At 37.6% G+C, this 24782-nt stretch overlaps 1 protein-coding gene across 4 annotated transcripts in view; it reads left to right on the top strand.

Moving 5' to 3' along the window:
- Window positions 1-24782, top strand: part of Lrrc4c (leucine rich repeat containing 4C) — a 1536732-nt gene that overhangs the window by 899514 nt on the left and 612436 nt on the right. For all 4 annotated transcript variants that reach the window (XM_045159294.1, XM_045159290.1, XM_045159292.1 and 1 more), the window contains exon 3: window positions 18564-18697. The gene's annotated coding sequence lies outside the window, so the exon portion shown is untranslated. The remainder of the gene's footprint in view (window positions 1-18563; window positions 18698-24782) is intronic.

Raw genomic sequence — 24782 nt, 5'->3', positions numbered from 1 at the left:
CCTCACCACCACATTCCCCTGTCAACATACTCTTGTACACTTTTATCTGTCCATCAAATTACCTCTCAGATATGCCAACAACTCAAGCTGTTCCATGGTAGGCACAACATATGAGGCAGAACATATGACATTTCTTTCTGTGCTTATGTGAGTTTGTTTAGAATGATCTATTCTAAGTGTATCCATTTTCCTAAAAAAATTCATTGTATCATTTTTCCTTACTGCTGTGTACAATTCCATCCATTCTGTCTCTATAACACATCTTGATTATCCATTCATCAAACAGTGTACATCTGGGTTTATTCCAATTCTTATCTATTGTGAACTGTGCAGCTATTAACATGGTGGATCAAATTTTTCTGCAGTGAGGACAAGAGATTTTAGGATTGATATCCAGTAAATGAATAGCTATGTCATCTGGTAGCTCCATTTTAATCTATTTTAATTTGTAAGAGCCTACATATTGATTTTCATAATGGTTTTACAAGTTTGCATTCCTACCAGCAGTGAATGTTCTGCTGTTCCCATATACTCACAGACTTTTTTTTTTTTTTTTTTTTTTTGCAGCTTGGTTTTTTTTAATGACTGCCATCTTGACTGGAGTAAGGTGGAATCTCATAGTTGTTCTGATTTGCATTTTCCTCATGGTTAAGAATGTTGAACATTTTCTAAGTGAAAATTAGCCACTTATATTTCTTCCACTGAGAATTCCCTATTCAGTTCTCTGCCCCATTTTTGAGTGAACTGCTTGATTTTCATTATTTATCTATTTATTTATTTTTTTTTTAACTATTGCTTAATTTTTTTGAGTTCTCTGTAGATCCTAGGCATTAGGCCCCTGTCAGTAATGTAGCTGGTGAAGATTTTCTCTCATTTGGTGGGTAGTCTGTTGGCTCTGTTTATGATATGTTTGTCTATACAAAACATTTTAGATTCATGAGATCCCACAGGTTGATCCTGGGCTACATGGGTATTTTTCAGGAAGTTCCCCAATTTAAAATCATGGAGAGTTCCTCCTTCCCTTCCCTTCAGGCTTGAAAGGGTTGTAGGTATTATATTGTGGTCTTTAATCCATTTGGAGTTGATTTTTGTGTACTATGAGAGGAGTGGATCTAGTTATATTTTTATTTTAAATTTATTATAATTTTATTTTATTTGTTTTATTTTTTTGAGGTAGGGTTTCACACTGGTCAAGGCTCACCTGGAATTCATTATGTAGTCTCAAGGTGGCTTCCAACCCATGGCAATCCGCCATTGCTTTCCACTTCATAAGCTACACCTTGACCTAACGTTTTTATGGGTGATTATTAAGCTTACTTTTTCTCCTTATAAGGGTTCGCTGAAGATGGCGGTATACAGGCTGAATTAGCAAGAAGTGGTGAGGTAGAACGGGGTGTATCGGTTATAGAACAGGCTCCTCTAGGTGGATATAAAGTACTGCCAAGTCCTTTGAGTTTTAAGCAGTCGCTAATAGTTCTCTGGCGGGTAGCCTTATTAGTTGGCTATCTCTGTTTAGGGAGAGGCATAATGGGGTATCTAATCCCAGTTTGTCCCCTAGCTATCGTGTCTTCAAGAATTTTAAGACCACTTTTGTAGTTTATTTTACTTCAGACTATGAATTTCTACATATTAGAGTTTAGTCTTATTTGAGAGTAGTCCTCTAAACAGGCTTTACACCGTGAATTCATTAATATGGGTTAATCGTATGACCGCGGTGGCTGGCACGAAATTGACCAAACCTAAATAGTATAACTAGGTCAAACTTTCGTTCATTGCCTAATTTTTATCACTGCTGTTTCCCGTGGGGGCATGGCTTAGCAAGGTGTCTTGAGCAACACTAGTGTGCTTGATACCTACTCCTTACAATCATTTCAGATAACTTAAGGGTATTCTCACTGGTGCGGGGAGGCTTACATGTGTAAATTTACTACAAACTAATGAAAAGGCCAGGACCAAACCTTTTGTGTGTTAGTGGGACTTAGAGTCCATCTTAGCATTTTCAGCGCTTTGCTTTTGTTTAAGCTACATTAACTTGGTTAATTGTAACGATGAAGAAGTTCGCAGTAGTGCATTCCATAAAAGAAAGAAATTAGCGGATGGTTGAAGTCCGGTAGTTCTTTTATGTTTGCAGGTCTTGAGGAAGTTAACAGGTATAGTGTTATGTCAAATTAGGCCTCTACATTTATAGTTTATTCTGATGCTTGTTTTGGGGGTTTGGCAAGTTAATCTAATAAACAGGTAAATAAGTGTAGATGGGGGGTAGGGGGGCTTGTTGAGATAATTATATTAGTACTTGAGGTGTGTGTGTGCATGTGTGCATGTGTGCACATGTGCGTGTGTGTGCATGTGCGTGTGTGCGCGTATGCGTGTGTGCAAGAATTTTTACTTATGTCCATCGAGCATGAATAATTAATCCGCCTTGATTGGTATGTGGAGTCCTTGCACAGAGATAAAGTCCAGCTACAGATCTTGCTCCGGTTCAGAGCCGATTTTAGGCTTAGCTGAGTCGATGCAGTCTCCCCCCCCAAAAAAAAAAATTAAAAATACCATCTTCCAGACAGCTCATTCAGTTGTTGGTGTGAGGGTGATAGACACAGAACCATCGAGATGTCTTATTTAAAGGCATGGAGTGGGCGTCTTAGGCTAAATGGCCCTGAAGTAAGAACGAGATGAATTGTAAAGATAATAGGTAGCTACCCCCACATTAATATGGGCGCTGAGTGAGAAGAGGGACACGACTCTGGTGGGTTGCTGGTTTCACGGAGGATGGTAGAATAAGAGACCAAAGATCGGATAGGGATAGACATTCTGACTGGAATTGAGGTTTAGGCAGCCTGACAGAATGGTGCATGCAATCTCCTTTTGAATCGAATTTCCTAGATTCATTCATGATTAGTATTGAATAATAGACATGGGGGGAGGGTTATAATGTGGATAAAGCATATAATGTATTATGTCAAGTATATAGAAGTATGTATTATATACATGTATTATTATACATGGGGTAGATAATATTATACACAATATACATAGCAAGAAATAGTTTATTTAGAATTTCAGCTTTGGGTGCTGATGGTGGGGTTGAAGACCTCTTTCTTGATTTTTTGCCTTTAGAGAATGTGTTCCTCATTGCTGGTTTACAAGACCAGGGTAATTAGTTATACTATAAAGGCTAGTCTCTTCATTTTAGGATTTGTTCTCTAGTATGCTTGATAGGGGTATGAGGATGAGGATAATTGTGAAGTATAGTATAGATGTGATTTGGCCAATGATGATGAATGGGTGTTCGACTGGTTGGCCTCCAATTCAGGTAAGTGTGAGGAGGTCTGCCACAAGAAGTCAGTACATGCATTGACTGATTGGTCAGAAGATTATGCTGCATTGTTTTGAGTTGTGGAGGAAAGGGACGATAGCTAGAATTAAAATAGATAGGACTAGGGCCACTACGCCGCTGAGTTTGTTAGGAATTGATCGGAGAATAGCATAGGCAAATAGGAAGTACCATTCAGGTTTAATATGGGGTGGTGTATTAAGGGGGTTTGCAGGTATGTAGTTGTCAGGGTCTCCTAATATATCTGGGCAGAAAAGGACTAAAGAGAGAAGGACTAGGAATATTAGGAAAAAGCCTAGGGCATCTTTGATTATGTAGTAGGGGTGAAAGGGGATTTTATCTGCTTCAGAGTTTAATCCAATTGGGTTATTAGAACCAGTTTCATGGAGGAATAAGAGATGGACTACTGCTAGAGCTGCGACGATAAATGGAAGGATGAAATGGAAGGTGAAGAATCGGGTTAATGTAGCTTGATCTACTGAGAACCCGCCTCAAATTCATTCTACTAAGGTGGTACCGATGTAGGGGATAGCTGATAGAAGATTCGTAATGACTGTAGCGCCTCAGAAGGATATTTGTCCTCATGGTAGGACACAGCCTATAAAGGCTGTGGCCATGACTGCGAATAGGAGGAGGATTCCAATGTTTCATGTTTCAATGAATGTATAGGATCCGTAGTAAAGACCTCGCCCTACGTGTAAGAATAGGCAGATAAAGAATATTGAGGCTCCGTTGGCATGAAGATAGCGTATTAGTCAACCGTAGTTAACATCTCGACATATGTGAGCAAAGGATGAGAAGGCAGATGTGGTATCAGACGTGTAGTGTATGGCTAGGAATAATCCTGTGGCAATTTGGATGATTAGGCATATACCTAGTAGTGAGCCAAAGTTTCTTCATGCAGAAATATTAGATGGGGTGGGTAGATCAATGAATGATTCGTTGACAATTTTTATAAGTGGATGAGATTTACAGATGTTGGTCATATGGTTTTTGTAGTTGAATAAACAACTATGATTTTTCATGTCATAAGTCATGGGGAGTCCATGCAAAAATAATGACTTTATCAATTTTCTTATTGAGTTCACTATTTGTGTTGTGTTTTATTGCTTTTGCAACTAAACCGTCTCCTATTTATGGAGGATTGGGGTTAATTGTGGGAGGGGGGTTAGGTTGTGGGTTAATTTTAGAGTATGGGGGGTCTTTTCTAGGTTTAATAGTCTTTTTAATTTATTTGGGTGGTATAATGGTTGTATTTGGATACACAACTGCTATGGCGGCTGAGGATTATCCTGAAACTTGGGCTTCTAATTGGGTGGTTAGTGTGATGTTTATCTTGGGTTTTATAGCTGAGATAGTGGTTTTTGCTTGATTGGCAAGTTCTTATGATGCTAAAGTGATTGTTGGGTTTGATGATATAGGGGATTGAGTGGTATTAGATAATGAACATGGGGGTTATATAGGGGAGAATATGGCTGGGGTTTCTGCGATTTATGATTATGGGTGGTGGCTAATGGTAGTGGCTGGGTGGACTTTATTTGTTAGTATTTTTATTGTCATTGATATTGTCCGTGGAGGTTAGAGTAGGGTTATAGAGAGTGGAAGGGGTAGGGTGAGGAGGAAAGATAGGAAGTAGAGTTTTACTATGCCTTTTTGGTCTGAGGTAGTGGATGAAGCTAGGGAGTTAAAATATGAGAGGAGTTTAGGGAGTGAATACTCAAGTCAGATTAAGTCAAGAGATTTGAATGCCATTTTTTGGCTAGTTGAGAGGTTTTAAAAGGGGAGTAGACGGTGAATGGTGGCTGGGTAGAAGCCAAGTTGAGTAGAAAAGCTGTGGAAAGTGCTTGAGTATTTTATGGTGAAATTCAGTGTGAGGTTATTTAATTCTAAGGCCAGAGCAAGGCCTGAAATTGTTACTACAAGAGCAGCTATTTTGAGGCTTGCTGGCATAGTTATTTGTTGGGTTGTTAAAGGTGGGATGAGGTTTGTTATTAGATAGCCAGCAAGGATGCTTCCTGCTGCTAGGCATTTAATAGGATTAATTATAGTGGGGGTGGATTCGTTAATTAATACTACGGGTAGGAATTGTGGGTTGCCTATGAAAGCGAAAAAGATAATCCGCAGGCTGTACATTGCCGTTATGGAGGTAGCGATGGGTGTAATAATTAGGGCTCAGGCGTTTGTATAAGACATGTTTATGCTTTCAATGATTAAGTCTTTTAAGTAGAAGCTGGTGAGGAATGGAGTTCCTACTAGGGCTAAGCTTCCAATTGTCAGGGCTGTTGATGTGAAGGGTATGGCTTTGGCTAGACCCCCTATTTTCCAAATGTCTTGCTCATCATTCAGGCTGTGAATGATATATCCAGAGCACAAGAAAAGTATAGCTTTGAAGAAGGCGTGGGTGCAGATTTGTAGGAAAGCTAGGTAGGGGTGGCCAATTCCTAGGGTTACGACTATAAGGCCTAGTTGGCTGGATGTTGAGAATGCGATGATATTTTTGATGTCGTTTTGTGTTAGGGCGCAGATAGCAGTGAAGAGGGTGAGAGAACCAAGGCATAATATTAGAGTTTTTCTTGTTTGAGTATCGAGGATTGGGTAAAATCGTACCAATAGGAAAACACCTGCTACAACTATAGTGCTAGAATGCAGTAGGGCGGATACTGGGGTTGGTCCTTCTATCGCTGAGGGTAGCCAAGGATGGAGGCTGAATTGAGCCGACTTTCCTGTTGCAGCTAAGATCAAGCCCACGAGGGAAAGAATGGGAATGGGGATGCTGGTGTCTTAGATGTATTTTAAGTCTCATGAGTTTAACTTTCATATAAATCAGGATATTGTGAGGACCAGACCGATGTCGCCGATGCAATTGTATAGGACGGCTTGCAGGGCTGCGGTGTTAGCGTCTGAGCGTCCGAACCACCACCTGATTAGAAGGAAGGATATGTTCCCTACCCCTTCTCAGCCGATGAAGAGTTGTATTAAATTGTTAGCTGAGACTAGGATTATTATAGTAATAAGGAAAATTAGGAGATATTTAATAAAACGGTTTAGGTTAGGATCTGCATGTATGTATCAGGTGGAGAATTCTACAATGGACCAGGTAACATAGAGGGCTACTGGTATAAAAAGAACTGAGTAAAAGTCTAGTTTAAAGCTTATTATGAGGTTAGTGGGTTGAATTGTGATTCAGTGTCAGTTGGTGACAGTAGATTCATAACCTGAATAGAAGTAAATTAATAGGGGAATTAGACTGAGGAAAAATGTGTACTTGATTGTGTGGTTAACATAAGGGGCTAGATTACTGATGCTCGGGTTAGTGAGAGATCAAAGGGTCGGGATTGTAAGAATTAGTAAGTAAAGAATAGAGATTGAGGTGATTATGTTAATTACTTTTATTTGGAGTTGCACCAATTTTTTGGCTCCTAAGACCAACGGAATACTTCTATCCTATAAAATTGAGGGAGCCGTAAGTTTAATTACGGAGGCAGGAGTTAGCAGTTCTTGCATACTTCCTCGGTAGACAAAGAGATTAGATCTCCTATTTCAAGATTCACAGTCTGGTGTTTTCAATAAACTATGTCTACAGTATAGGTGACCTATAATGAATTTTGGGTTTATAGTTAGTAGGATAAGTGGGATGAGGTGTAGAGTTATAAGGGTGGATTCTTGTGTAAATGTGGGGAGAAGGGTTCTTATGTGATGGGACACTGAGCCGCATTGTGTTATGATTAGTATATAGAGGGTGTAGAGGGCTGTTACTAGTATGTTAATTCCTGTGAGGATAATAGAGAAGTTAGATCAAGAGAACGAAGAAATAATGATGTAAAGTTCTCTAATGAAGTTAATGGATGGGGGTAGTGCCAGGTTTGTTAGGCTCGCTAGAAGCCATCATGTTGCTATTAGGGGGAGGATGGATTGTAGGCCTCATGCTAGTAGTATAGTTCGGCTGTGAATACACTCGTAATTAGTGTTTGCAAGGCAAAATAGTAGAGAAGAAGTTAGGCCGTGGGCTATTATTAGGGCTGAGGATCCTATGAAGCTTCATGGGGTTTGGATTATGATTGCGGTGATAACTAGTGCTATATGGCTGACTGACAAGTATGCAATGAGAGATTTCAAGTCATTATGTAGTCTCAAGGTGGCTTCCAACCCATGGCAATCCACCTACCTCTGCCTCTGGAGTGCTGGGATTAAAGTCATGTACCACCAAGCCTGGCTAGTTTTATTTTTTTACTTGTGGTTGTACAATTTTTCCAGTACCATTTGTTGAAGATGCTATCTTTTCTCCAGTGTACAGTGTTGGCTACTTTGTTATAGATCAAGTAGCTGTGGTTACTTGAACTAAGGGCTAGATTTTAAGTTGTTTTCTATTGGTCTGTTTTTTAAAAATTTTTTGTTGTTATTTTATTTTTATTTATTTGAGAGTGACAGAGAAAGAGACAGAGAGAGAAAGAGAGAGAGAGAGAGAGAGAGAGAGAGAGAGAGAGGATGGGCTCGTCAGGGTCTCCAGCCACTGCAAACGAACTCCAGATGTGTGGGCCTCCTAGTGTATCTGGCTAACATGGGTCCTAGGAAATTGGGCCTCAAACCAGGGCCTTTAGGCTTCACAGGCAAGCGCTTAACCACTAAGCCATCTTTCCAGCCTTGTATGTCTGTTTTTATGAGAGTGCCATGCTTTTTTGTTATGATGGCTTTGCAGTATAGCATTGTAACATGCATAGTGATACCTCCAGAGGTGTTCCTTTTCTTGAGGATATTTTTGAATATTCAAGACTTTCTGCCATATATATATATATATATATATATATATATATATATATATATGGAAAATGATGCAGTGATTTTTATTGGTGTTGTGTTGAATCTGCATATTGCTTTTGGTAGAATTGCCATTTTCAAATTCTACCCATCCAGGAATGTGGAAGGTCTTTCCATCTTCTCATGTCCTCCTCAATTTCTATTTTGAGAGTTTTTATGTTTTAGCTATATAGTCATTCATTTTCTTGGTTAGTATTATTCCAAGATATTTGATTTTTTATGGCTACTAAAAATGGGGTAACCTCTTACATTTCTTTCTTTGTGTATTTGTCTTTTGTGTATAGGAAGTCTACTGATTTTTGTGTGTTTATTTTACATCTCCTCTATATCTTTCTCCTGTCTTTTTGCTTAGGCTAATATCTCTAGTACTATGGTGAAGAACAGTGGTGACAGGGGCACCCTTGTCTTGTTCTCAATATTAATGCTAAGACTTTGGGTCTTTCCCCATTAAGTATGATTTGAGTGTTAGGTGTTTGTATATAGCTTTTAATAGGTTAAGATATAAACCCTTCATACCTAGTCTTTCCAGCATTTTGATCATGAGGAGGCATTGTATTTTGTCAAAAGCCTTCTCTGCATCAGTAGAATTGATCATGTGGTTCTTGTATGTAAGATTTTAGATGTGATGTATTATGTTAACATATGTTTCCATATGTTGAACCATCCCTGCATCCCTGAGATAAAGTTTGCTTGATTGAGGCACTAATGCTTTGATGTCTTGCTAAATTTGGATTGGGAGAATTTTATTCATCAGGAATATAGTTCTATAGTTTTCTTGTTTCTTTTATCTGGTTTTGGTATTATGGTGATTCTAGATTCATAGAAGTTGGGGAGAATTTCCTGTTCTCTGATCATGTGGAAAAACTTGAGAAAATGTGGTCTTGGTTGTGTGATAAAGGTTTTGGTAGAATTTGGCTGGTAATCCATTAGGTCTTGGACATTTTCTTTTAGGGAGGTTTTTGGTTACATTTTCAATCTCAGTGGAGGTAATAGGTTTGTTTACAAGATTTATCTGTTCTGGATTTTGTTTTGGTAGGTGGTATATGTGTAGGAATTCATCCGTTGCTTTCATGTTGTCTAATTGTGTGGATTAGAGGTTTTGGAAATATGTCCTGATGATTATTTCAATTTCATTGTCTTTTGTTGTGACTGCTCCCTTTTCATTTCTAATGTTGTTAATTTAAGAGTACTTTTTAAAAAAAAATCTGATCCAGTTTGCTAGGGGATTATCAATCTAAATTATTCTTTTTTTAAATAACAAGCTCTTTATTTTGTTAATTTTCTTAATTGTTTTCTTAGTTTTCAATTCATTAATTTCTGGTTCAATCTTAATTATTTATTTTTAGGGTTTGCTTGTTCATGATTTTTCCACCACCTTTAGGTGGATTGTTAGATTTTAAATTTGAGGTCTGTTTGTCTTTATTATGAAGGCCTTTATTGCAATAAAATTTCCCCTTAGGACTGCCTGCATTGTGTCCCGTAAGCTTGGTATGTTGTATCATGGTTATTATTCAGTTCTAAAAATCTTAAAGTTTCCTTTTTCATTTCTTCCATAAAGCATTCATTGTTTAATAGTGTGTTATTTAGTATTCAGTTGCTGGTGCAATTCCTGTTGTTTCCCTTATTGTTAATTTCAAGCATTAAAGCATTGTGGTCTGGTATGATGCAGGAAATTATGTCAACTTCTCTTAACTTATACAGGAATGGCTTGTCCTCCAATATATATTCTAATTTGGATAAGGTTCTGTGGGCTTCTAAGAAGAATGTGTATTCTATATAATTGTGAAGGAGTGTTCTATAGATGCCTGTGAGGTATAACTGATATATGTGTTGTTAAAGTTTATTATTTTCCTATTTATTTTTTGCTTGGATAATCTGTCAACTGATAATAGTGGGGTATTGAAATTATATGATAGTATTGGGATTTATTTCTAGTTTGTTGTCAAGTAGGTTTTGCTTTTATAAAATGTGATGCTCACTGAGGATGTGTCCTTCCTTATTGGTGAGGTGGCTTTCTTGAAAATAGCAGATGGAAGAGTCCACTTTTCTAAACAACCCTGTTAACATGTGTCTCTTGATGGATGATTTCAGTTGAATCCCTGCCATGTTAAAGGCTTTATGGGGTATTTTTCTTTCTTGGGCTTTGAACATTTTCATGCCTGCTCTAATTTCAGTAATTTTGTTCTTCCTTTTGTAGGCTCTTGAGATTGGTTGTTTGACTCTTCTGTGTGGAGTATTCCCTGAAATATTCTTTGTAGGTTTGGCTTTCTGTTCATATAAACATAGAGCTGGCTTTTACCATGACAGGTTTTCCTTATGCCATATATTATGAGGGATACTTTCACAGGGCACAGTAGCATTGAATAGTAGAGTTTTATTAAATGCCATAGCCTTTTATGATTTAAAAGTGGTCCATTACAAGCCCTTCTGGCTTTCAGTACTTTATTAAAACTCAAGCAAGAATTATCCTTGGTCTGGATCCTCTTACCCTTTAGAAGTATAACAGGGAAATTGGGGTTCTGGTGTGATTCCAAGAAACTCAAGGCCTGAGTTCTTATCTGCAAACTAACCAAATAATTGGCTATTCCAGATTCAAGAGAATGATTTTCAAAATACTATATTTTAGTCAGATTTTACATAGTAGTGGGGAAAAGGGAATGCTGGGATGTAAGGGGAGATAAACAGGGAGAAGCGGAGTACACCAAGTCCTCCCAAAAAGCCCATGTGGGCCATGTGTAGATCAGGAGTCCATTTGACCAGATATAGATCTGAGGGGAAAAAATGGAAAGAAAAGAGGAAAGAAAGTTCAAGGAGCTCCTGCCATGTGGGGAGGTCAAGGGTCAAAGTGCCCATATGGAAAGTAAGGGCTAGGGCACCCTCCCACTTGGGCCTGGGATAGGGCATAGGCCTAGCCCCACCCTGGTGGTCCTGGGCCTGAGCTGGGACCAAGCCAGCCCAGGCCCAGTAGAGGGAAAACTCACCCACAGCTAGAAGTTCATAAGTGTTTAGAAAGAGCCTGCCCTCCCCTTGCAAAGGTATTTAAAATCTTAGGGTTGTGGGCTGTCTTTTGGCCCAGGTGAACCAGAAGGTCAGTGGTTGGTTAGGTCTAGGGGCTGTCTCAGGAATAGATTAGCTCTGGCACCAAGTTCTAGGGGCTAAACTTGACCAACCTCAATGTTTAAATCCTGAAAGACCTCCTTACCAGGAGGGTTCTTGTTTGTGGAAAAACAGTTTTAGGCAAGAGATAAGACATGAGATCATCTTTTATGTCCAGCAAATGAAAACTTTCCTGCTCCTTTTAACTGCAGGAGTCCAGTCTCCCTAACTTTACACCCTCATCAGAAGAAATCAGACTGAATTTCTCCAATAAATTAAGAAATGGACTTACTGTGAGCTGGGGAGATATTTCAGTCTGTAAAGTGCTCCTGTTCAAGCATGAAGGATGGAGCTTAGATGTCCAGCACAGAATTAAATGTTGGGTGACCTTGGCAGTTTCCTATGATTCCAAGCATAGGAGGTGAAGACAGGAAGTCCCTGGGGCAACCTTGTTCATTAGCCTAGATCAATTAGAAAGTTCTTGGCTCAAGTCAGAGAACTTGCCTTGGTAAAATAAAGGAGAGAGTGATCAAACAAGACACTTGACAACAGTTTCTACATCCACACACTTCTATATCCACACATACATAGCACATATACATACACAAAAACATATGAACTTTATAAAGCACAGGGAAGGGATCCACCAACATATACTCCCCAGTCACCTTCCAGACCATTTCTTGTTTGAAAGACAGATTCTGGAATCTTTGCTAATACTCAGGACCCACATGGGCTTGCCAGTTTTTCCCTAATCACATGATGTCCTTATATGGAACTGAAATAACAGCAGTGTGAAGAATTGAAAGGATAGCTTCAGGCACAGATCTGTCTTCCCCTTCCTGTATCCCTTCATTTCATTAAAGAACTTCAAGGCATCCAAGAACTCTAATTTTGAGCCTAAGTTTTCAAGTCATTTCTGAGATGAAAAGGGTATTTTAAAAAACATTTATATATATTAAACACATAAACCTTTTAATGTAGGCCCATTTGTGGGGGTATACAGATACTAAGAGAGCATGCCTTTGCAGCACACACACTACCATCTTTGGACTTACAATGTGGATGTCTGTTCATCCATTTTGTCATTCAGGCTTAAACAGAGTCTCTACAATATGGACTCTACTCCTCATTGCATTCTGAGGGTGTTCTGGTTCTCTTACACTTGGTGTTTGGAATTGGAGTTTTGTGTAAAAAATGAATAGCACAGTTCACACAGAGATTTTTAAGAACTAATACCAAGGGGTTGTTAATTTTCCTGCTTGTTTCTTAACAGATTGCATTGTTTTTCTCCATGGAATTAAATGTAAAATGCTTTCCAGTAAAGTAAAAAGTAACAACTATCATTACATGTTTCATATGTCAGTACTGCATTTCAGTTACCTCATTTAATATTACCCACCCAGTTATAAAGTAAAGGAAGAAACAAGCTCAAAGAACACTAACTGGAATTAAGAATGCCGTTAAATGTCTGAATAGGAGCTAAGCATGACTTTGTAATGTATGAAAATGATCAAAATGTTTAATTTTATCCCCAAGCACTAATAGCTGAAAAAAGTAGTTATATTTGTATGATTATACCCAACCTCCTATTTAGATGAAGATTTCTGATGACACAAATGCAGCAAAAAACCTCTTCATTCATTTATATGTAGTAAAACACTATTAGAAAATTATATATCCCCTTTCCTCATGGTTAGCAATTGGAATGTCATTAATTTTCTATTAAATTTATTGTTTATTGAAATATCATTTTCAAAGTTTTTATCTTTAACATTGATATTTTTTTCTAAACTAAACATTCACACTCAAATTGTGAATATATACTTTTGTGTAAATTGTCACAATAAATAGGCGTGAAACAAATAGCAGATTGAGAAGAGGTTAAGCAAAATACTGACAAGATGATACCATTGATTGACAGTAGGCTAGGGTTCTGTACATCTTAGCAATCATGAGGCAATCACTGTATGCTCACTTTTCCCAACTCTTGATAGGATATCTATTAAGGAAATTGGTAGCTCTGCCTGGCAAAATGTAGCACTGGAGACAGAGTGTAGGCACAAGACAAATCTACAATCCAAGGGGAAGAAAGATCTAGTCATAAATATAGGTTTTAAACACTAGCCTATAGCTTTTCACATAGAATTTGAACTTATATTTCAAACTTAATAGTAGACAAGAGTAAGACATTATAAATTCCCTATAAAGGTCTGAATCTTATTTTCCTACTGTTGAACTTCAAAAACCTCACTTTTGCTATTGTTTGCAGTACACAGATAAAGAAATGTATTTTTCCTGATAGAGTTGACTAAAAGATAACTTCATTTATTGAATTTAGTTTTACACCACTTATGCAAAAGCCATGGTGATTTAGTTTATATAGATAAAAGTATGTAGACTGGCATGGTGGTGCAAGCCTTTAATTCCAGCACTCCAGAGGCAGAGGTAAGAGGACTGTTGTGAGTACAAGGCCACCCTGAGATTACCTAGTGAATTCCAGGTCAGCCTAAGCTAGAGTGAGACCCTACCTCGAGAAACCAAAAAATAAAAAATTATGTATACTATTTCCATTGGAAAATTATAGCTTTATCATTGAATATTTACTCTTTGTTATTTGCTTTAATCCAAATACATAATTGGCTGCAAGGCTAACTAAGACAAAATATCTTTCTATTTTGTTTATTTATTATTAATATTAATTATTATTATTAAACATGTTTTGTATGAATACATCATGTGTTGGTATCCTCTTTTCCCTCATCACTACCCCCCATTCTGTTGGGTACGCTCCTCAGTGGTGTTGCAGGTATTCCCCATGGGGATGTAGTTTATGCATTGTGGGAGCAATAGTCAGTTATTTTGAGAGGGAGGGAATGCCTCTGGACACGATGTCTCAACCTGTGGCTCTTACAGGCTTTCTTCCCCCTCTTGCTCAAAAATCACTGAGCCATGATGGATGAGTCTTAAGTCTACTTCAGTGATGTACCCTTAGGAGCCACTGGATCTCGCTTTGCTTTAGCAAGTGTTGAGAATCCTCAGGGTTTGTTTAGTGCACCCTGGCACTGATTATCAGGTTCAGCATGGAAGCAACATTCATGCTCATCTCACCAGTTCCTCTGTGGTTTCAGCTGTTGCTTGACTAAAGTGCGAGGGGAACTTATCTCCTCTGGTCTTGCTACCTACTGAAAAAGAAGAACAGATTCTCCAATGGAGAGTGAAGTCAACATAGTTTAAATGGAATAAGCATTATTAATTTGGGGAGAATTTGATGTATGTAACCCCTCTTTTAGCCAAAGACTAGTGAGAGCTTGACACTGAAGAGCACAATCTTTGTCTCCATAGAATTCTGACTTCACACATATTTCTTTGAAGAGTATAATCTCACATGTAAGCATTTGAGAATTTACAATAAAGGTGTTACTTTGGTCAGGCATTTGACTCAATACTTCTTAGTTAAAAAGATATTTGGTACGAGTGAAAAACAGCATGAAGAGTAATACAGGGTCTAGGCCTTGCCACTTGGAAGTAAATTATTAACCAGAGTATCTTGGTCATATTTTGTAACTCAGCAAACAACAGCTTATTCCTGCTTAAATGTGATGCAGTTAAGGTAGATCCTTTTAAATCGTGTGGATAATTCTGTGGTACAACACAGGAAAATCAATTCTGCATATCGTTTTACTGGCCACTGATGGAACACCAGTTAAGGCTATAACATAAAAGCAAAAGTAGAAATGTTTAAAATGCATAAGTAGCAGATTTTGATTAACTCAGAAGTCCTTTCCTTCTAACCGTTTTTTTTTTTTTTTTCATCATTCACTTTCAAATACAGCCTACTATTCAGCATGACTCAATTTATCAACCTTTCCACAGAATTCTATTTTCATGGGAGAAGCCAGACAAATTAGATGCCCTTGTGATAAATTAACTGTTTTAACAAAGGGATCAAAAGCAGCTTATCTAAGTATCTGTGACCCTGGAGAAAACTAACCCTTTTTTGATGCAAACCTGCAACATAATTGGACATCTACATAATGGCTGAAATTAGCATAGGTTTACATAGTACACAATTCCTTTAAAATTTTGATTCTCTGGAAAGTAACAGGTTGCAAGCTTCCTAAGGAATGTCTCTAGAGGGTGAAAAGACCTGAAACAAAGTCAGCCCAATGTGAAAGGCATGCTGTGCATGGCTGAAAGAACATGAACCTGGAGTTCATAAAGCAGTATCCCTTGTTGCTTCTGTGATAGAAGCACTGTCACTCTAAGGGATACTGAGAGTGGGGAGCTGCTTTTATTCTTCTCATAGCAACATGTCTATCTATTCAGTTCTGATTATGATTATATGTTTTTAATTTTTTTATTTGTACATATGATAAACATACATGCCCTGGCCAGCGGGGAGTCTAACAAAGAAGCGAGGTGAAAATCAACCTGAATGAAAGTAGGCAAACAGACACAAGAAGGAGACCATGCTAGACATTTGTCATGGCCTCAAGAGTTTATTCTTACACATAGGTTTATATAGGGTTGTAGGGGGAAGGAGACGTGGTCGGTCGGGGCAAGGAGTTGTAGGGGGAAGGGGATGTGGCCAGGGCAAGGAGTTGTCAGGAAACCTAGAGGGGATGTAATTAGGTGTTCATCTAATCTTGCCTCACTGGTTTAACATCTTGACTGCACCAGGCTTCACATCCTGACCATAAACTGGCCTTTTGCAAAAGATAAGATTCTGTAAGCAGTCTGCTGACCAGTTCCAGAAGTACCTAACAGAAAGCTGGATGGGCCACCTTTCTGAGTAATGAGTCAGGCAAAATGGAGAGGCTTTTGCTCTGTGGCTCTCGACACTTACATAGGTGAATGTGCATATGTGCTTGTGTGTGTGTCAACATGCTAGGAACTCTTGCCACTGAAAATTGGATTTCAGATGTTTGTGCAACTTTTGGTGTCTGAATTTACATACATGACTGGGAAATTGAACCCAGGTTGACAAACTTTGCAAGCAAGTAGCTTTAGCCCTGAACCATCTCCCCAAACCTGACCATAGTTGCTTTATAAAAATATTTATGTGAATGGAGAGAAGATAATTCAAGAAAGTGATTTAAAAATGGAATAAAAAGGAAAATGGAGAGGAGAAAACAGACTGACGTGGAATAGAAAAAAAAAGTAGACAAGAAAAAATGAGGGATTTTTTCATGATACTTATGATTTCATAGTCAAGGATAAGTCCTCAGGTTTATGGGCAAGGAGATATAACCCACTGAAAGCTAACTCTACCAATGTGTATTTATAAGGAATGACTATGGAAATGAATCTGCAAATGAAGGAAAACAGTTTTTCAATAATTAATTTATTTGTAAGGATAGAGATGGAGAATGAGAGAGAATGGACACACCAAGGCATAGTGCCACTTAAAACAGACTTCAGATGCGTGTGCCACTTTGTGTGTCAGGTTTTATGTGGGTACTGGGTTGTTAGGCTGCAGGGTAGCCTTAACCATTAAGCAATCTCTCCAGCCCAGAAAATATTTTATTTTTCTTGGTTGGCTACTTCCTAGAATAAAAAACAGGATAATATTTTTTTTTCTATTTTTTCATAATGACCCCTGAAGGCTGAGCATAGTGCCACATCATGGCTGACAGTATTTTAAGAAGAACTAGTTACTATAAAAAAATAAGTTTAAAAGTAATTTGGTTTAAACAACTTTGAAATGACTTTGTTGATCTTCATTATAAAAGCCCTGTGAATCCATTATAGAGATTGAGAATTCTGAAGACCAAAACAACATGGTGGTGAACAACAAATTCAACAAACTGAATTTAAAGTCCCAATTTGCTTTTGTAGTTGCAGGTTTTAAATAAGAGAATCAAGAAATCAAGGTCATCCCAGTTGTAGAAATCGAAAGGTGCAGCTTGGGTATGGAAGAATAAAGTTATTTTGTTATTTATTTATTTTTGTAACCGAGCTTTGAGTAAGAAGTAGGAAAGAGATTATTGGCTAACATGAGGCTACTTCAGGTCACTTCCTTATAAAGGCTGAGACAAAGACTCTCAATTCATACACTGCTAGTTGACTGGGCCTTTGAAGACTGCTAGGTAAAAAGTAGCCTATTTAAAAAAAAAAAATCCTGTGTTTTTTTTTCTAGGATGTTTTACAAGAACAAAGTCTAAATCACCTCTCTCTCTCACAACTTTTATTTAACAGTAGTAAGGAAATAGGGCTATCACTGTCATATGTGATATGATATAATTTATAATTAATTTTTATTTGAAATACACCATTGTCCTATGCAAATGTAACTAGGTTTATTGTCTCTTAGACTAAATTCACTATGCATAATGTTTTAATTTCTTTAAGAAAAAAAATTATGATCTTCTTCTCTACTTGAATAAAGAAATATGGGAGCTGGAGAGATCGTTTAGCAGGTAATGCACTTGTCTACAAAGCCAAAAGAACCAGGTTCTATTCCCTAGTACTTCCTTAAAGCCAGATGTACTAGTTGTCATATGACTCTGGAGTATGTTTGTATGGCTCTAGATGTGGGCTGTCTCATTCTCTCTCTCCCTCTCTCTCTCTCTCTCTCTCTCTCTCTCTCTGTAACTCAAATAAATTAAAAAATAAAATAAAATATGTTGAAAAACAAATATGGCCATAGATTTTGTCTAATTGACCTCAACATTTGATCTCTCTTGAAACAAGTAGAAACATCTGTTAGAAAACACAAGGCTAGGATGCACTTGGAAAAAATATATCACTATTGAAAAAAATAATAAAGAAAACGCAGAGCCCAGCACCAGGCCAAAGGTAACTTCTGTTTTTTTCTTTCTTTTTTTTTTTTTTTTTTTTTTTTTTTTGAGGTAGGGTCTCACTCTGGTCCAGGCTGACCTGGAATTAACTCTGTCATCTCAGGGTGGCCTTGAACTCACTGCGATCCTCCTACCTCTGCCTTCCGAATGCTGGGATTAAAGGCGTGCGCCACCATGCCCGGCCAAAGGTAACTTCTTGATGTCAAATTATGTTCAAAAGATACCTTTATTTGTAGTGACAAATTCCATTTGGAGCTAGAATATTTAGTCTATGATTAGTACCCTATTGTGTTTTAATCACTCATTGACCTGGATTTGTAACTACAGGTTCAAATCCACCATGACAAATGTTACAGGTATTTAAAAAATAAATAAAACAAAAACTCTTCTTATGACATTCTGTTATACAAATAGCAATGATCAAATTCTTTCTAATATGAGTTCTGTGTATTAGAATAAACTAGCAATGATTGAGCATTAGATAGTCATAATTATTCCTTTTATTTTATTTTATATAGGAGGCATTGGAAGGACTAATCTATATACTTTACCAATATGGAGACATCCTGAAACCTCTTAGAACCTCCCTCCATGAATTAACTGGATTCAAGCTTGACAAATAGAGAAACTGCTCCATGGACATTTTCTACAGGTGAGCAGCATAATATAGAATCTTTCAATGATTCTTTGACTTTATTGATGACAGTTACATTTGGCTTAAAAGTCTGGCTGTTTTGTGTTTGCCAGTTACAAACCATGATGCAAGATGGAAAAGTACCTGCCTCATAAAACTTTTACTACTGGTGATTGGTGATTTATGCAGAAGGGTGGGGAATCACACTGCTCCTCAAACAGACATTTGTACACACTGTCCTGGGAGCAACAGTATTTGGAATGAAACAATCACAAATGTTTATGCTTCACATGTTTTTTTATAGAAACTGTGTCAGGGTTTGAGTCATCAATATTAAACTGTTTACAGAAAGTAGCTGGCTTCTTAATCATCCTTTTAAGTCCTTCTAAGAATTCAAAGTTTCATGGAGAGACAGTGTGAATATACTCTGTTTGGTAATGCAGAAAGCTGCAGATGCCTGGATGGACCTATGAGGAAGAACGAAATGTCAAGTGACCCAAAACAAACAGCTACTGTGAGCTGGGGCACGTGGTTAGGGCCTCCTCCACAGTAACTCAAGCCTTCACCTTTGTGAAATGTAGTCTGTTCTTTTATCAGTAGTTTTTTCATCTTTCTAAGAAAAGGTTTGTTTTGACATTAAGCACTATTCATGGCAAGGGAGAAATTTGTTCATGTTATTTTACTGACAAATACTTGTTTGACTCCTTCATATCTTTTTAAACAGATAAGAAAAATGTTATCAGTAAACCTAAAACCAAGCAGGGAGTTTCTCACACATGTTCCATTAATATTTAGTTTTTCTATGTCTGCCTTTCCTGCAAAGATGAATTTCATCAACTATATCATCCTTTGCAGATTAAGATAAATAGAAAATATGTTAACTTTTCTTGAGAATTCACATATGAGCATAAACAGAGAAGTTGGAGGAGCATGCAGAGCTATTGCGAGGAGAAGCAATGGAAAGTAATATACCAGGAACTCAAGGAAAGAGAACATGAAGAAAGAAGACCGAAGGTGCTGGAAACTATTTTTTAAACCTTTTTTTCCCTTTAAACCATGTGGTTGTTCACTATATCTCTCTTTAAGATTAGTTCTTCAATTTTTGCTGAAGGAAAAATGATGCTTCAGTTAGGTTTGTAGAAAAATGACCCCTTAAGCAGCCCAAGTAAAAGGGGAATTATCCTAGCAAAAAAAAATGAGTTAGAAGTGTAACAATTTAAAGCAAGAATGTATGTGGACGTGGGAAGAGATAGTTCTAGAAATATTGTATGTGTGTCTGTGTGTTCTCATGAGCATCAAAAATTTGTGTTTCGCCGGGCGTGGTGGCGCACACCTTTAATCCCAGCACTCGGGAGGCAGAGGTAGGAGGATCGCCATGAGTTCAAGGCCACCCTGAGACTACAGAGTTAATTCCAGGTCAGCCTGGACCAGAGTGAGATCCTACCTCGAAAAACCAAAAAAAAAAAAAAAAAAAAAAAAAAAAAAAAAAATTTGTGTTTCCTTTTAAGAGTTATTCTTCTACTTCCTGGACATCTGTTTCATTGTATTTGCATGCTTGGTTCCTTCTGATTATTTTCCTAGTCTTTATATTTTCTTCTTCAGTGAGTTTGTTTTTTGTCCTCTCTTGTCAGTTTCCTCTCAGTGACTTTCTTCCCTTTTATAGCTATATGGGTCTTTGGGATTTATATCTACTACATGTAGAAACACACCTCAGGAAATATTTTAATAGAGTTACCTAAGAACTGTCAACCAGATATTAGAACATTGAAAATAACGTCTGCCCCTTTCAAATCATAATACGTGTAGAGGCAGTGCAATGCATGTTGGAAAGGGCAGCCCTGGTTACAGGGATGACAGAAAGGACAGAATCACTGGAGCTGATGCTAACTAGGGAGAAGGTGTGCATAGTTGGAATGCAGAAGTCCTGGATAAGACTGTGTCCTGAAGGTACTGTAACTTCAGAAGCTCAAAGGGAGATTTCATAGATCTGGAAATCTTTTTAAAGACAGGATGTGAGCCTGCAGAGGACCTCAGATTGGATTGAGCTGAGTGTATAAAGTTTGTGAGAAATGCTACACACAGTCTGGAGGATGGCTCATATGGAACTGAGATTTTCTTTATGAAGAAAGTTTACTTTAAAAGTGCTAGTGTATCTGTAGGAAAAATGGACAATCAGACTGAGTATGGGAATGTAGAATACAAAACAAAACAGAAGTGATGGCTATACACAGTGATACTGTCAGAAACAGGAAGCCAGAATTTTCTTCTTCCTCACCCTGCAAATCTCCATTTTGTTTTCTGTGTTGACAAAAACAGGGAGCCAGGTGCCAAAGAAGAGTTACTCTGACATCTCAAAACAAAACACCAGAGATTAATGTGAAGGGAAAGTAATGTGACAGCAAGCATAAAGTTTCTCTATGTGTGCTTATGTGTATGTGTGTATGTTCAAGATTTTCCAACAACAAAAAACTGATGGTTCCATTCATAGTGATCAGTTATGACACTAGTAATTCCAGGAGCTTCTAGGCATATTTAAAAGATGCTTTAAAGCAAAATCAACCTATGTACATGAAGCCTTAGATCTACTAGCTGTAATTGTCTTGTTACTGGCAGTCCATCAATTTTCTCTCAGCATTTTCTTTTTCAGAGACAAATACATTGTGTATCATAGGAATTCTTCGTGTTTGATTTCTCACATTTTACATATTTAAAATCCACATTCATGGTACAAATACAATGAAATACATCTGCAATAAAGGAAAATGTTTCACAGTACACATTTACTGTTCAAGAAAGCAAGCCATAAAGCAGAAATTTTAAGGCAGTAAAACAATTTGAGACAAGCATTCTGTTTAACCATATGGTATGCATCTATTATAGAAAGGAACTCCTAAATTGAGTATCTCAAACTATGAAGGCACAGCAATAACAAATTATGGTGTTATGGGGTCCGGTGTTGCACATAAGACCATCTACTCACAGAAAGCGAGGCAAACTTTTATTGGGTGAAAAGAAAGAAAAGAAAAAAAAAAAAAGATAGTCTGGTGTACCAGGCAGGTCTGCACCCCAGAGGGCATTTCAGGGGTACAGCAGCCATGAACTATTCAGAGTGTCAGCTTTTATTGGAAATAACCTGTTAGGAAAAAAAAAAAAAAACAGGATGGAAATTAAACCCTAAATCACAATTTACATGTGACAGTTACAGCCATAAAAGTAAAAAATATAGGAACTTGTAAACAGATCTGTTGGTTAGATACAGGAAGCGCAACCTGGGGGGTGCAAGGTAGGCTTGTAATCAGGAGTCTTGCTTACCCTAAGGAGTTTGCCCAATAATGCAAGCCTCAGGAAATGCTATTCATCCCAGCAGAGCCTCTTATTTACTGGCCATTAGCAGAGCCTCCTGTTTGTCTACCATCAACCATGTCTCCTGACTTCTATATTTCTCTAGGCTAGGTATAAAGAAGTGTAGATAAATATAACATTTTTCTATCTTTACAATGGGGTGCATGGGTGTTTATTTCATGCACTTGGAAAAAACATGGTATAACCCATGATGTCATGGAAAACCAGCTACCTGAGGGATGGTGGATAAAAGACAGCGCTAGTCTATTTTGGTGATGTAAATTCTGTTACTGTGATCATTTCCACAACCACTGATATCACTGAACACAGAGTTGGAAAAGAGGGATTTTATATTTTCTTCCTGAATATTCTTAAATTATTTTTCACTATCTTCTTGATAAAATCTTTGGATTGCTTTCATAAAATTGTACAAGAATAACGGGCTGGAGAGATGGCTTAGCGGTTAAGCGCTTGCCTGTGAAGCCTAAGGACCCCGGTTCGAGGCTCAGTTCCCCAGGTCCCGCGTTAGCCAGATGCACAAGGGGGCGCATGCGTCTGGAGTTCGTTTGCTGAGGCTGGAAGCCCTGGCGCGCCCATTCTCTCTCTCTCCCTCTATCTGTCTTTCTCTCTGTGTCTGTCGCTCTCAAATAAATAAAAAAAAAAAAAGAAAATTAAAAAAAAATTGTACAAGAATAAGCCACAATTTCACGTTGACTGAAAAGCTGGATTAATTTGAAAAGAAACTCTAGCTAGGTGCCCCATCAATATTAATAAAAAGTTTTATTTTTTCATGAGGTCCATGTTTTTATAGGAAATAAAACCCCCAAAAGGCATGAGGCTGACCAAAATGAAAAAGAAAAACAAAACAATTCTCTTTAACAGAGGACACCCAATTCCAAGGCTGGGAAATGATAAGCTTGTCTGGAGTAATCAATTTTCTTAGCTACTGCAAGCCTAGAAATTGAACAGAGAGACCATTAGGCAAAGCACTTTTTTGAAAACACAATATATTAATTCTTAGAATTATAAAATCCAATTCCTCATGGTGTTTTATTTGTTTTGAAAAAACTATTAAGTACATAGACCATATCCCAAGATAGACTTTTTCACACATATCATTTTATATATTATGTTCCATTCATGTGTCTGCATTCCTTGTGGCAGAGGTAGTAATTTATCTATTTTTTTAAACTTTTTTTGTTCATTTTTATTTATTTAGTTTAAAGTGACAAAGAGAGAGAGATAATGGGTGCGCCAGGGTCTTCAGCCACTGCAAATGAACTCCAGATGTGTGTGCCCCTTTTTGCATCTGGCTAACATGGGTCCTGGAACTGGGGTCCTTAGGCTTCACAGGCAAGTGTTTAACCACCAAGCCATCTCTCTAGCCCCTAATTTATCTATTTAATGAAGATTTTTTTTTTTTTTTTTGAGATAGGGTCTCATTCTAACCCAGGCTGACCTGGAATTCACTATGTAATCTCAGGGTAGCCTCAAACTCATGGCGATCCTCCTACCTCTGCCTCCCAAGTTCTAGGATTCAAGGCATGCATGCCACCATGCCTGGCTTAATGAAGATTTTTTAAAGCATGATGAGACAACATCTTGATAACAATCAGGAACACCATTTTGCTTATACTTTCCATCTCTAGCCACTCTGTAATCACTATCCTAATTAATGTCCTTAAACCCATTCCCATTCAAAAGTAAATGAGACTTTCACATAAGATGAAGAGTTAATGATATATAGAGAAGATGAACTGAACCACACTTCACAACCTTTGTTTTACAAATTCATTGCTTACTAAGGCATAAGCTCATGAACCAGTCATTTTTGTTGAGCACATACTCTAATTAGTAAATTATTTTTATCTTTGGGAGACATAAATAGAAATCTAGCACACAGGCTCAGGTCTTAGCAAATCAATACAATAAATACATACATAAAATACTATTATGTAAATATGTTATTGGGAACTGTTGTATATTCTACAGGAAAATAAAAGGCAGGGAGGACACAGCAAGGGCAGAAGTGGGAATGTATATGCTATCTCTAAGGGTGGTATAAAGGCTGCTCCATGCAAACATCTGGAGGAAAATGTTTTTTTGGTCAAGTAAACAAATGGAAAAATCCTGAGGTAGAAACTGATTTATGTGGAACATAAAAGTGTGTGGAGTAGCTGGTTCCAAGGTGGGAAATATGGATAGCATGCTTGGACCCTATGTGTTGACTGTACAGTTTAGGTAGTAAAGATGAAAGAAGAAGGCTGGAGAGATGGCTTAGTAGCTAAGGTGCTTACCAGAGAAGCCTAATGGCCTAGGTTCAATTGTCCAGTGACCATGTAAGCCAGATACACAAGGAGGCAAATGCATTTGTACTTCGTTTGCAGTGGCTAGAGGCCCTGGTGCAGCCATTCTCTTTCTCTATCTATCTGCCTCTTTCTCCCTCTCTTAAATAAATAAATAAATAAAATATTTTTTAAAGGATCAAAGAAGAAAGAATGATGAACAAGTTTTTACAGTAACTCATGTGAAAGATGGCTATGTTACAAACTACGGTGGTAGAGTTGCAACTGGTTAGATTTTTGGATATATTTTGAGTAAATAAAATTGAAGAGAGAGCTAAGGTGAAAGTAAGATTTGGTCAAGGTAAATGTAATATTTGATTTACTGAGATAAAGAACACTAATGAAGGAAAAGTGATTGGAAGTTAAGAGCTTGGAATTATGTCATATTTAAGGTGGAACTGATTTGAGAAAAAGAC

Source organism: Jaculus jaculus, chromosome 9, assembly GCF_020740685.1.
Source record: "Jaculus jaculus isolate mJacJac1 chromosome 9, mJacJac1.mat.Y.cur, whole genome shotgun sequence".
In the NCBI taxonomy this organism is placed as follows: domain Eukaryota; kingdom Metazoa; phylum Chordata; class Mammalia; order Rodentia; family Dipodidae; genus Jaculus; species Jaculus jaculus.
Note: the sequence above shows the minus strand (reverse complement) of the source record. Positions and strands in the feature narration are given on the sequence as shown.